This window comes from Acinonyx jubatus, chromosome A1 (assembly GCF_027475565.1).
Source record: "Acinonyx jubatus isolate Ajub_Pintada_27869175 chromosome A1, VMU_Ajub_asm_v1.0, whole genome shotgun sequence".
Lineage (NCBI taxonomy): Eukaryota > Metazoa > Chordata > Mammalia > Carnivora > Felidae > Acinonyx > Acinonyx jubatus.
The window spans coordinates 38,921,336-38,933,855 of NC_069380.1; the positions used below are offsets into that span (position 1 = coordinate 38,921,336).

Genomic DNA, 12,520 nt, shown 5'->3' on the forward strand with positions numbered 1-12,520 from the left:
TGTGTAAATGAACAAAGGGAAGAGAAACAGGACATTCTTGTCGTGTTAGCAGCATGTGGAAAACATTGTGGTGATTTCTCCAGCATTCGCTGAATCTTTCCTTTATTAGTTAGCTGCCCTTCTCGTTCCAGGGGCCAGGGACAGTTTAACTGACCTGAGCCAATCAAAAAAATTCTCACCCCCCCACCCCCCCACGCCGAAGTGATTGCTTCAGGATTAAGTACTTTCCGCAATATGCCAAATCTGGAGGAAGTTCAGGACACTTTTCATGATTAAAAATCACATTTCCTTTTTCTCAAATATGGATGAAGATTTGTATAATCTAACATCTATTTGAAGCCATCTTAAGTTCATAAATAGAACATGCATTAAATAAATTTGAAACTAACACAGGCAGATAGGACAAATGAGAAGAAATTATGCCTTTGCTACATTATTGATTCACTGGAATGAGCAAACCCTGAAGACTGTTCTACCTTCCAAGTATGTGAGTTAATAATTTCTATACAATTTAAGCCAATAGGAATGGAGTTTTCCAGAAAGCTAAAAATACCACAGTGAGGGATTTAGACTTTGTGCTGTAGGCAAGATGATACAACTAATTAATTTGTAATAGAGAGAGAACTGATATTGGCTTTAGAAGGATCAGTTTAGAAGCAGTGTGGAACATACACCGAAAAGCTGCAAAACTGTAGGGTAGTTGTTGGATGACTGCAGTGACTCATGCACATGAGAATAGAGTAAGTTACATTTTAGGAGGATTGGGATGGAGAAGACATGTTGAGGAGGTATATTTCATTTTTGTGTTTTAACATATTTTATAAAAATAATAGTGGAATTTAGGGTAGATGTTTTCTGTTCTTTCTTCTCATACCTTTTATCTTCGTATTTCATCACTTAGTCGTTCTTTGCATGTCACAGAACTGAGGTGGGCAACATAATTAACAGAATATCTCCCACGCTCCTTCTTAGAGATAGGATTAGTTAGTGTTCTCTACATAAAAATATTTATAAATATAAATAAATTTTCTAAAGCCTTCCAATTGCTGAGGAGAGGCCAAAGAGGTCTCAGGCAATTCTTTCCTGGGGCATGCACTGGGGAAGATTATGTTGCCCTCCCAGGCGTTTAAACAATTTCCTGACTGGTAAACTGTAATCCTGGATAAAGTGTGCTTAGAGATTAGCAGCATGGGTTTGCTGTTATTGCTGTTGTTATTTTCCCTGCTGAGTAGAAACTAAATATCATCTTCCCAGGTGAGAAATAGGTCCCAGCCTGGCAATGTGCACGAAGTCTCTTAGATGTAGTTTCCAAATTGTATGGACAAATTTGGCACAAGTTAAAATATTGTGAAAAATTGAATAACCTTATCTACCTGAATACAATGGATTAAGAGGCTCTGCTGTGATTATATTGTGGCTGCGTCTCTTCTTACTCAAGCTCTTTCTAAAAAAATTCTCTTAAAGTGTCATCTGAGATTTAATCAAGTCCTGGAATACAGATATTGTCATTTTTTTCCTCCTAACTAATATGGGGACACCAGAGGGGAAAAAAATTATAACTACCAACACGGTTTAGATTTTGATGAATCCAAAAATTATAATACAGTGATGTAATTTAGATCCAAAATGGTAGGTCTGGAAAGAACAACTTCGGATTCACTTGTTTTTCCCTTGAAACATCAAGAGGTAACAATAACTAAGAAGTAAGAAACTGAGGGGTGCCTGGGTGGCTCAGTCAGTTAAGCATCCGATTTTGGCTCAGGTCATGGTCTCACAGTTCATGGGTTCGAGCCCCGCATCGGGCTCTGTGCTGACAGCTCGGAGCCTGGAATCTGCTTGGGATTCTGTGTCTCCCCCTCTCTCTGCCCCTCCCCTGCTCTCTCTCTCTCAAAAATCAATAAACATTAAAAAATGAATTTAAAAAAATTAAAAAAAGAAGAAACTGAAATCTTGTCCCTCAAAGTTTCTAAATGTTATTGTATTGATTAAACTTGATATTAGGTATCTCGAAGAACAATAATGCATTGTTCATTTTTTTTAATAGATCTATAACAAACCACCGTATGCAGTCTATGTGCACTATTTTCCTCCCCAATTATGGCAAATCTATAAAACCAATTGTCTTCCTTTTCAATTATTCTCTTAAAGAGGTTTTTATTTCCCTGTGGATACTCACTGATCTCTGCTGAATATACATGAAGATGATTTGGTCCCTCATGTGACTTCTTAAGCAAGCCAACCCTAACTACTTACCACTGTTACCAAGTCTGCTCGGCAAGCCAAAGTGTGTGTCTCCCCAGATACAGTTTTAAACAAACATAACCCTGCAGGTGTCTTTGAACAAGCTTGAAGGAAAACTACATATAATTAGGCATTCTACTTTGCCCCCAGAGTTTGAGGAAGCACCTTTGTTAAACTAATTAAGGTGATATTGGTGGTGGCAGGGGACAAGAAACCAACCAAAAAGAGAGCCTGGAAATCTAATCTGGTTCTTTGTACCCAGGGAGAGATTCCATCAAAGTCTGGAGGATTGCGGTTCAAAGTCCCCATCTCAGTCAAAGCATATTTTGAAAATGCTTTCTTTAGAAATTTTGTATTAGAGAATTTCTTCACAGATAAGGAATAACTGAAACTAAAATTAGTTAAGTAATTTATTGAAGACACTGTAATGCAGTATTGCTTTTCTCTGTTGAATCTGGTTGAATTCATGAGTTAACTTAAGATTCCATCAAGGCCTTTGACAGAAAAGGTTTAGTTAATTACATTTTCATTTCAATCACAAGAGACAAGGATGTTTATATTTTCTGTATCATTTATTTATGTCCCCATTTCCTATTAATTTTTCACTGCTCTAATAGGCATCCTCCCCTTTGGGTTGTTTTGTTCAGATTTATTTTAAATCATAATCAATGATATCGATCTATATATGTCATTCAGTATATATATTTTTCTTTTTCATTAAGCATTGTGGGGGTATTTTTTGTTTGTTTGTTTGTTTGTTTATTGAAGAATAACTGGCATACAGTTTTGCATTACTTTCAAGTTTACAACATCGTGATTCAACATTTATATAAATAACAAAATGGTCACCACACTAAGTGTGGTTACCATCTGTGTGTTCCCACTGTATTTTAAATTATATCCATGGTGTTGGGTGTGCATTGAGTTTCATGATTCAAACAACTACCTGGTACTACATGGCAGAAACCCACATTGCCACCTACACTCTACCACCACAAACAAGCGCTACAAATATCTTTGCATATATACTTTATAAATCTATGTGCATATTTCTCCAGAACATTATTCAAAAGCAGGGTTACTAGAGTATACATGCACACACACACGCACACACACACACACACAAACACACAAATATTCCCAGATTGCTATCATCAGTGACTAAACCTGCCTGTATCCATTCTCCATTAAATATATATATATATATATATATATATATATATATATATATATGTCAAACTAAAAATAAAGGTATTTAGTGATCATGAAATTGATAAAGGTTTAAATTAAGTAATTAATTATATATTATGTTAAGTATCTTCAATTATAAACTACTTTCTGGCTGAAAGATGTCATCACATGGCAGTATACTAATGTTGAAATCCAAGGGACACATAGTCAGATACATTCAATATATATGTTTGATAGAATACACACACATATTCGTATCAAACGCATGGAAAATCAGAAAAATATAAATCATATGTATGAAATTTAATGGAAAAAACTACCTGAGAGAATATATGTGTGTTCTCCATCAAATTTCAAGTGTATGCGTGTCTGTTTGTATGTGTATGTATTTATTTTGTTTTAAATTTATATATGTCTGTGTGTGTGTATATATGTTATATATATATACATATATATATATATATATATATATAAATAGCACTTTGAAAAATTAAGATATATGGTTAACAAAAATATCTTCTTTCTGTCCATCATTCTTTGAATTACTCAGGTAAAGTAAGCAAAATTTATTTCTGTGGCAATTCTATTTTAAACTGGCAAGGGTAATACGAAAAACAGAAAATAACTCCTACATTTATTAATTTTTCTTTGGTAGTTTAACTTGCTGGGTTTGCAAATTGTTGAGCCTAAGAGCTATATATCAACTTAAGAATGCTCCCTGGGTTCCTTTCTAGTGCATTTATAGTGCCAAGGATAGATTGATCAAATGCATAAACCAATAAAGTTATTTTAAAAGAAAATCATTAATCCAGAGTTGTGATGTGATAAAGTTCCAGACAGAAAAGGGAAGAATTATTCCATTATATGTTTTTAAAAGATGATTTATGGAATAATTCAAATGATAGAACACTAGGAATAAATATTTAAATAAAAAAGAAATACTTCCTAATCTTAATTTTCTTAGGGCTTTTTAAATGTCAAAAAATAATAATTTTTTTCAGCATAAAAATATCATTATATAATATAAAATATGGAAGTAATCAAACATACAAACAAAACCACTCATAAAAGCACTATACTAACAGAATTACTGTAGCAGGATGAATGATTATTCTTCCCAATTTTTCCCTTCTCATGGAGTTGTTACAGGATATAAAATTTTATGTACTTTTTTTGCTCATAGTAATTTGTATATACATTTTCCATGTTTCCATGTAGTCTATTAATTTCAATTTTAATGTATGCAATCTCAAGCTAAAGTAGGTATACTCTGATCCTCTGAGTTAGTTCTCTATTGTTGGATATTTGGAAATCTTCCTACATATTTATAATTACAGATAATATAGTTTGAAATATCTTCTTTATTTAAATTACATTATTTTCCCTATGACATTGTATAAATTGTTATTAGATTTGAATTATTGGCCAAAATGGTTCTCTTAGTCCATTTCAGACTGCTATAGCAAAATACCATATAGTGGGTGGCTTATAAGCAACAGATATTTATTTCTCACAGTTCTGGAGTCTGGGAAGTCCAAGATCAAGGCATTGACACATTCAAAGTCCAGTGAAGGCTCCATGCCTGGTTTATAGACAGCTGTCTTCCAGTCTTGTAGTGCTGATCTCACATAGCAGAAGGATTAGAGAGCTGTATGCAGTCTCTTTTGTAAGGCACTAATCACAATTATGAGGGCTCCACCCTTATCTAATCACCTCCTAATACCATCACTTTGGGGATTAGGCTTCAATGCCTGAATTTTGAGAGGACACAAACATTCAGTCTAAATGGTATAAATGATTTAAGGTTTTAAGGCTATGTTACCAACATATTTTCCAAAAAGTTATTTGTATCTATAGCGTCAATAGAAATGTGTCAGTAAGGTATGTTTCTTTACTGTGAAATTGGATGTTTAATTTAAAAGCTACAATAAGCTTGAACATTTCTTCCTTACATCCTTAACATTTCTTACCAATTATATTAAATTTGCTTTATCAATGGTTTAATAATGTTTTTATTACCCTGTTCATTTTTAAATTATTTTTTATTTTGAAAGTAAATTACTCTCACATATTATAATGAATTGTTATCTAATTATGTTTAAATGATTCAAAATATATCAACCTATATTTCATTGCTCAGATGTGATCTTTTTTTATTCTGAAAACACATTAATGCCAGTGTTTTGGATATTTAAAATGTAATTATGATTTTTTTACTAGAAATATTCTTACAATAATATTCACCCTACATAAATAGGATATATATTATTATCTATAATAATAATAATAATGTCTTTATTGCCAAAGTGACATCTAGATCAGGCTCACAGAAGCGTATCTGGCTTGGAGTAAACATTGTTATATTGTCTTTGCAGTTGGAAATAAAAGGTTTAAAAATTGTGTGGTTTCTGGTCATATAAAATTTCATTAATATGATTGAAAAATCCAGGTGATAGTGTCCCTTTTGCCAGTAAGTGTATATGCAACTATGTCTTATTTTTTCTCCTTGATCACATCAAGTTGTTTTTAAGATTACTGGCCAGCATAATGAGGGGAGAGAAATGAGTACTGTGAGCCACAAACAGCTTTTAAGGTGCATAAAATGCCTTAAAAATCTGAACAAAGTTGTTGATCATCCAGACTCATGAAATATTTTTTCTTCAAAATATTGGGTTTTTTAAAGCATAGTTGACATATGTGATATTAGTTTCAGGTGTACAACATGGTAATTACACAATTCTGTATCTTACACTATGCTCACCATAATAAATGTAATTACCATTGGTCACCATAAAACATTATTATAATATTACTGACTATATTCCTTATGTTGTGTTTTTTATCCCCATGAGTATTTTACAAGCTAGAAGTTTGTACTTCTTAACCCCTTCACCTATTTCGCTCATTCCCTCACCTTCCCTTCCCCCTTTGGCAACGACCAGTTTAATCTCAGTATTTATGAGTCTGTTTCTAATTTTTGTTTATTAATTTGTTTTGCTTTTTAGTTTCCACATATAAATGAGATCATAGAATCTTTGTCTCTCACTGTCTGACTTATTTCATTTATTGCAATACTCTAGAGATCCATCCATGCTGTGGCAAATGGCAAGATCTTTTTTGTGACTAATATTCCATAGTATAACTATATACCACATCTTCTTTATCCACGCATCTATCCATGAACACTCAAGGTGGTTTGCATATCTTGGCTATTGTAAATAATGCTGCAGTAAGCATAGGGGTGCATATATCTTTCCGAGTTAGTGCTTTTGTTTTCTTTATGTAAATACCCAGCAGTGGAATTATTGGATCATACAAGATTTCTATTTTTAACTTGTTGAGGAAACTCCATACTGTTTTTCACAATGGTTCCACCAGTTTGCATTCCCACCAACAGTGTACCAGTCTTCTTCTTTCTCCACATCCTCACCAACACTTGGTGTTTCTTGTCTTTTTGATTTTTGTCATTCTGACAAGTGTAAGGTGGTATCTCATTATGGTTTTGATTTACATTTTCCTTATAATTAGTGATGTTGAACATCTTTTCATATGTCTGTTGGCCATCTGTATGTCTTGTTTGGAAAACTCTTCATGTCCTCTGCCCATTTTTAATTGGATAATCCAGAGGATTTTTTGGTTAACTCAGTGGTCATCTACCCAACAAGTATTTATTGCATATCTACTATATGCCAGGTACATCAAAGACAAAAGCAAATAGTAACCCTCATGGAGCTTACATCTTAATAAAGTAGATATAAAATAAACTAGTAATATCAGATAATAACAGAGAGTAAGAGAGTGAGGGTGGTGTGTGTGTGTGGAAAGGAGATGCAGAGAACAATTTTCTATAGTGTGTTTATTGAAGGCCTGCCTATCTAAGGAGATGACCTTTGAGCAATTTTTTTAAAGTTTTTATTTTAAGATATTATGTAAGTAATTATGGCTTTTTAAAAAATAACCTAAACTCAAGCACAGTTAATGAGATGAAAAAAGAAGGAACTGGCTAGTATTGCTGACTACGACACAAGGAACTTTAAAATTAAAAACACTAAGTGAAAGAGGAGAGAGTATATAATACACATGACTGGAAGCTGCACTAAAAACTTTTTGGACCAGCTGTGTGTCACATACAGTTGTGCAGATGATGTTTACGTCCTGCATAATGCTAACAGGTGCCATCCATAATGCAGGGGCTAGTATCTTGGCCATAGATAACCTGTGCTAGAGCCTTTTCAGAGAATCTGTAAGGGTGCAAGTTACAGGGTATGAACTTCTCCTTGGATTGTTCCTGAAGAGAGGGAGAAGAGAATAAAGACATGCAAACTAAGGTCATTTACTTCCCCTTACTATGGAAGACTATACTAGAAGGCATCAAGTCCCTCCATTTACCACTCCAGAGTCATGACTCCATCCGCTTTATCCATTCTGGCACTTTCACGTCCCATCATGTCAACACTGCAGAAAGAACGGTCTCTTTGGGCTATCTCCAAGCATTTATGCCCTGTTTCCTTCCAGATGCTGCCTCACTCAAACACCATTTTCTCCTACGTTTGTAAGTCTCTTCCTTTCTATCACGTGTTACAAGAAAAAAAAAAACAAAACACCTTATAAGTCTGTTCAAGCCTTGTTCATTTTAAATAAGCCATAAAAATCCTGCCTGAATAACTCACTTCACTTTTTTTTTATTAGCCTTTTTAAAACATTTTCCTGGAAAGAATAGGATAAACTCCCAATTTTCGTTTCCTCACTTGCTAGTATTTTTCTAATACCATGTTTCAACTTTGATTGCTTTCCAGACTTTCCTTCCACCAATATTAAATTTTAGTCACACAGGGTTACATGCCCGTTTCCTTGTACTATTGACCTTAAGGAATAAATCTTACTCGATTTATCTAGACTTACTCGATTTAGTAAGTCTAGAATAGGCATATAGTGGGAGTTCCATAAATATTTGATGAATAATAGATTGTTCGAATGAATGAATGAATGAATGAAAAAATGCTAACTGGCTAGATGTCAGCTATATAGCCTAACCACTATTTAATTCAGCGCAACAAATGAGAACCTACCATCTGTGAGACACTCTGATATGACCTTGTAGTGTAAAGGCAAACAAATCAAAAGTCTTATAATGGCTTTGGCATTAATTTAGCAGAAGAATTAAAAATGGTGACATAAATCACAAATGCAGTGTAAGTTGCTACAAAGAGACATACAAGGAATTACTCGACACTCCAGAGGAAAGATTAATATATCTATCAGAAATGGACAAATAAGACCATGTGGAGTAAGTGATATTTGAAAAAAAAAACTTAGAGAAATAGATGTTCTCCACGTCGATTAACATACAAACCATTCAGGTAGAGAGAAAGGCATGTAAAAAGAATGCTGAATAAAAAACTGCTACATAGGGAGCAATGGCAAGAGAAGTATGGAGGTGCTAGCACGAAGTTATTGGTTATTTATTATATTTATTACTGGTTATTTATATCTTAGTAGGAGTTTATTAAGAGTGACTTGGTCACACCTGTATATATATTTTAAAAAGAGATAATTCTGAAAGCAAAATGGGGGATCAGGAAAGTAAAGAATATTAAAATTTACTATGTTTCAGGCATTCTGGTAAAATTTTCCAATTTATTATTCTACTTTTCATCCTAGCACTTATAATTACACAATATTACAGATGAATAATCTAGGGGATTAAAAAAATACTTACCAAATATACATAGGAGCTTGGATTTGAATTGTTATTGCTGAATCTAAACTATGTATTTTAAATAATCAACTATACTACCTGTCACAAGAAAAGTCATAGCCATTTAGAGAATATCTGTCATGAAATTCATTCTATGCTAGATTTTTAAATCTATTCTCACATTTTGTCTCATGACATGATCATATGAAAACAATGAGTATTCCCATTTTATGGATGAGCAAACTGAGATTTGATGGTTGGATAACACACTCAGGTTTATACAAATAGTCAGTTATAGCCACAAAAACCTGTCTGTTTTCTAATTCCAATGCTTACTCTACTCTAAGACATCATAATAAATCACAGGCCATAACTAAATTGGAAGTAGATGTCTAGAAAAAAGATAAGAATTACAGAGATGTGCATTTATGCAGCAAAATTAGATTGCTATTTGAATGAATATTAGGAAACAGGTGGGAAATAAGAGGAAGAATGAAGTCAGTGATATGCTAGGGGTGTCTATGAAAAATGAACTCCAAAGTAATGATATATCATCATATTTGATTTGTGTTGTTGAAATTGTTGATTTACAATATTGATGCAAAACATCATACTAATTTGATACAATTTTTTTCAAAGAGAAAAAAAGCCTCCTGGAAATTGTAGAGCATTTCTCACTGAGTTGCTATTTTGCAGCAAGATAGATACAAAAGTATATTTGTGATCAATCTTTGTGACTATTGAAACATAAATCATTCTGCACAACCGATTATATTTTCTGAAAATAAGTTAGGTAAAATGTATTAAAACTATTTTTAAAACTCTTCTGACTTCTGGATGAGTGGCATTCTCAAAACAACAGTCAAATTTAAATGTTTATATCCCTGTTTAGCAAGAATAAGAGCTCAGCATATTATTGACATAATTCTTATTTGCAGTATTACCTAGTTGATAATTAAAATTTTCCTATGTGAATCATATCAAAGACGATGTTGTTTTTTAAATGTATTATATGAATTTACCATTTTATATATTTGAAAACTTGATTAATCACAGTTGAGGTAAACTTCGTAATTAGAGTGTCTTACTTGTAAATATCAAATACAAAATACAAAAATTAACAAATTCTAATGACTAAAATCAAATTTTCACATGAACTCTCAATACATTGAATTTTTAAAATTATTTTTTGAAACATTTATAAGAATTTATCCATCTATCCATCTATCTATCTATCATCTACTTATCTATCGTCTATCATCTATTTATCTATCATCTACATAAAGTGCCTCAGGAACAAAGTAAATCAGAAGGCAGTAGATGGACATGGCACTACAGAATGATAATTTTGAATTAAATTCAATGTCAGAGGCTACTGTATTCTATCTGTTCCTTTATGAATATAGACACAAAGTTCCTCAACAAAACACTAACAAACAGAGTGCAGCAACATATAAAAATTTATATGCCATGACCAATTGTAAAGGTAGATTAACATCTGAGTATCACTGAATGTAATACATCATAATAATATAATAAAGGACAAAAACCACATGCTTATCTCAAAAAACACAGAATATAATCATTTAACAAAGCCGACGAGCCCCCTATGATGATAAAACGACTCCACATAACTAGGTAAATGAAACATCCTCAATCTGGTAAAGAACCTCTAAAAAAACCCACAGGTAGCATAACCCTTAATGATGAAAGACTGAATGCTCTCACTAAGGTCATGATGAAGACAAGCTGTCTAATACCATAATCTTTTGAAAATTATACTAGCAGTAATAACCTGGGAAATTAGGCAAGAAATAATAAAAAGAATTTTCCAGGTTTATGAAAATATTTTAATAATTAGAGCTGCTTCATCATAAAACTATTTACCTTGACATTTACACTTCTCCACTGGCCCCAAGTTATATTTTGGTTTTATATTACATGATTTTCCCATATAAAATACGTCTTGGCAATAAATAACCCCACTTTTTTGGGGGGCTTTTCCCCACTATATTTCCTTTGACTCTGCAGTTTTCAAGATTGTATATTACTCTACAAGCTAAAAATGAATTTCATCATTTTGACACCCTTCCTATTGTCCTATATCCCAACCCTCATTAAAATTATTCAGCCATATCCTCTGTGACATATTTATCAGATGTGATGTTATGTGATATTATGTGAGTTACAAGTGTTTTATTTATATTTCAAAATAGCGTTATTAAAATTTTTGTTGTTTTTCTCCCACATGCCATTGTAGAATAGACTGCAAATCAATCACATTTGTATTCTTGGTAAATAACACCATTCCTGGTACAAAAGAGTGGTAAGGGGAACATAATAGTGAAGATGGAATAGACCCTCGTCAGGAATTATAGAAAAAGGACAACTGATAATGGATCAGATTGTGCTTTAATATATTCTAAGGAATTTTCTTTTTCTATTGATTGATTGATTGAGGGTGTGTGTGTGGGTGTATGTGTGTGTGAGAGAGAGCAGAGGAGGGAAAGAGAGAAGCCGAAGCAGGCTCCAAGCTGGCAGTGAATAGCACAACGTGGAGCTCGATCCCACAAACCGTGAGATCGTGACCTGAACAGAAATCAAGAGTTGGAGCTTAACCTACCGAGCCACCCGGATGCCCCAATTCTAAGGAATTTTCTAAATCCGTGAACCAAAGTGGTAATTGTGAGGTTAGTATACATTATTCTCCAAATAATTATAACATTGCAATTATATTCACGTGGCCTGCAGAGTTACAACATTAAAAGCACAAATAGTGCTATGAGCATGTGATTCTGTAGTAAAACACACCTGGAATTTATTTTGATAAAATTTCATATGCAAGAATAACACGTATATAGAAAAAGTCATGAAATGTGCATCGTGATGAGTATAAGAGTGGATGCTACAAAGTAATCGCTACTCAAGCCAGGAAAGGGAGAACTCATAGAACTACAGGTTTTTTTCCTCTGCTTGCTTTCAAATGTTTCTCTTTGCCTTCATTTTTCTGCAGTTTGAATATGATATGTCTACATGTTGATTTTTTTGTATTTATCCTTCTTGGTGTTTTTATGACTTTTGTGTATCTATGGTTCTGTGTTTCTCATTAATTACAGAAAATTCTCAGCCCTTATAACCTCAAATATTCCCTCTTCTTTTCTTCTCTATTCTTCTTCCAGTATTTCCATTATGGTACAGCTTTTGTAATTGTCCCAGAGTTCCCATATATTGTTTCATGTTTTTTTCAGTTTTTTCTTTGCTTTTCAGTTTGGGAAGTTTTTATTGACTTATCTTACACTATTACCGAGTTTTTGATTCCTAGGCTTTCTTTTGATTCTTTTGAGAGTCATTTCTCTCCTTACATTACCCATTTATTCTTGCACATTGTCA

General features: G+C 33.1%; 1 long non-coding RNA gene across 4 annotated transcripts in view; it reads left to right on the top strand.

The window, feature by feature from the left end:
- Positions 1-618: 618 nt before the first annotated feature.
- LOC106970598 (uncharacterized) overlaps positions 619-12,520 on the top strand; it is a 215,141-nt gene continuing 203,239 nt past the window's right edge. For all 4 annotated transcript variants that reach the window (XR_001429528.3, XR_008295831.1, XR_008295833.1 and 1 more), the window contains exon 1: positions 619-740. This is a non-coding gene — a long non-coding RNA (uncharacterized LOC106970598). The remainder of the gene's footprint in view (positions 741-12,520) is intronic.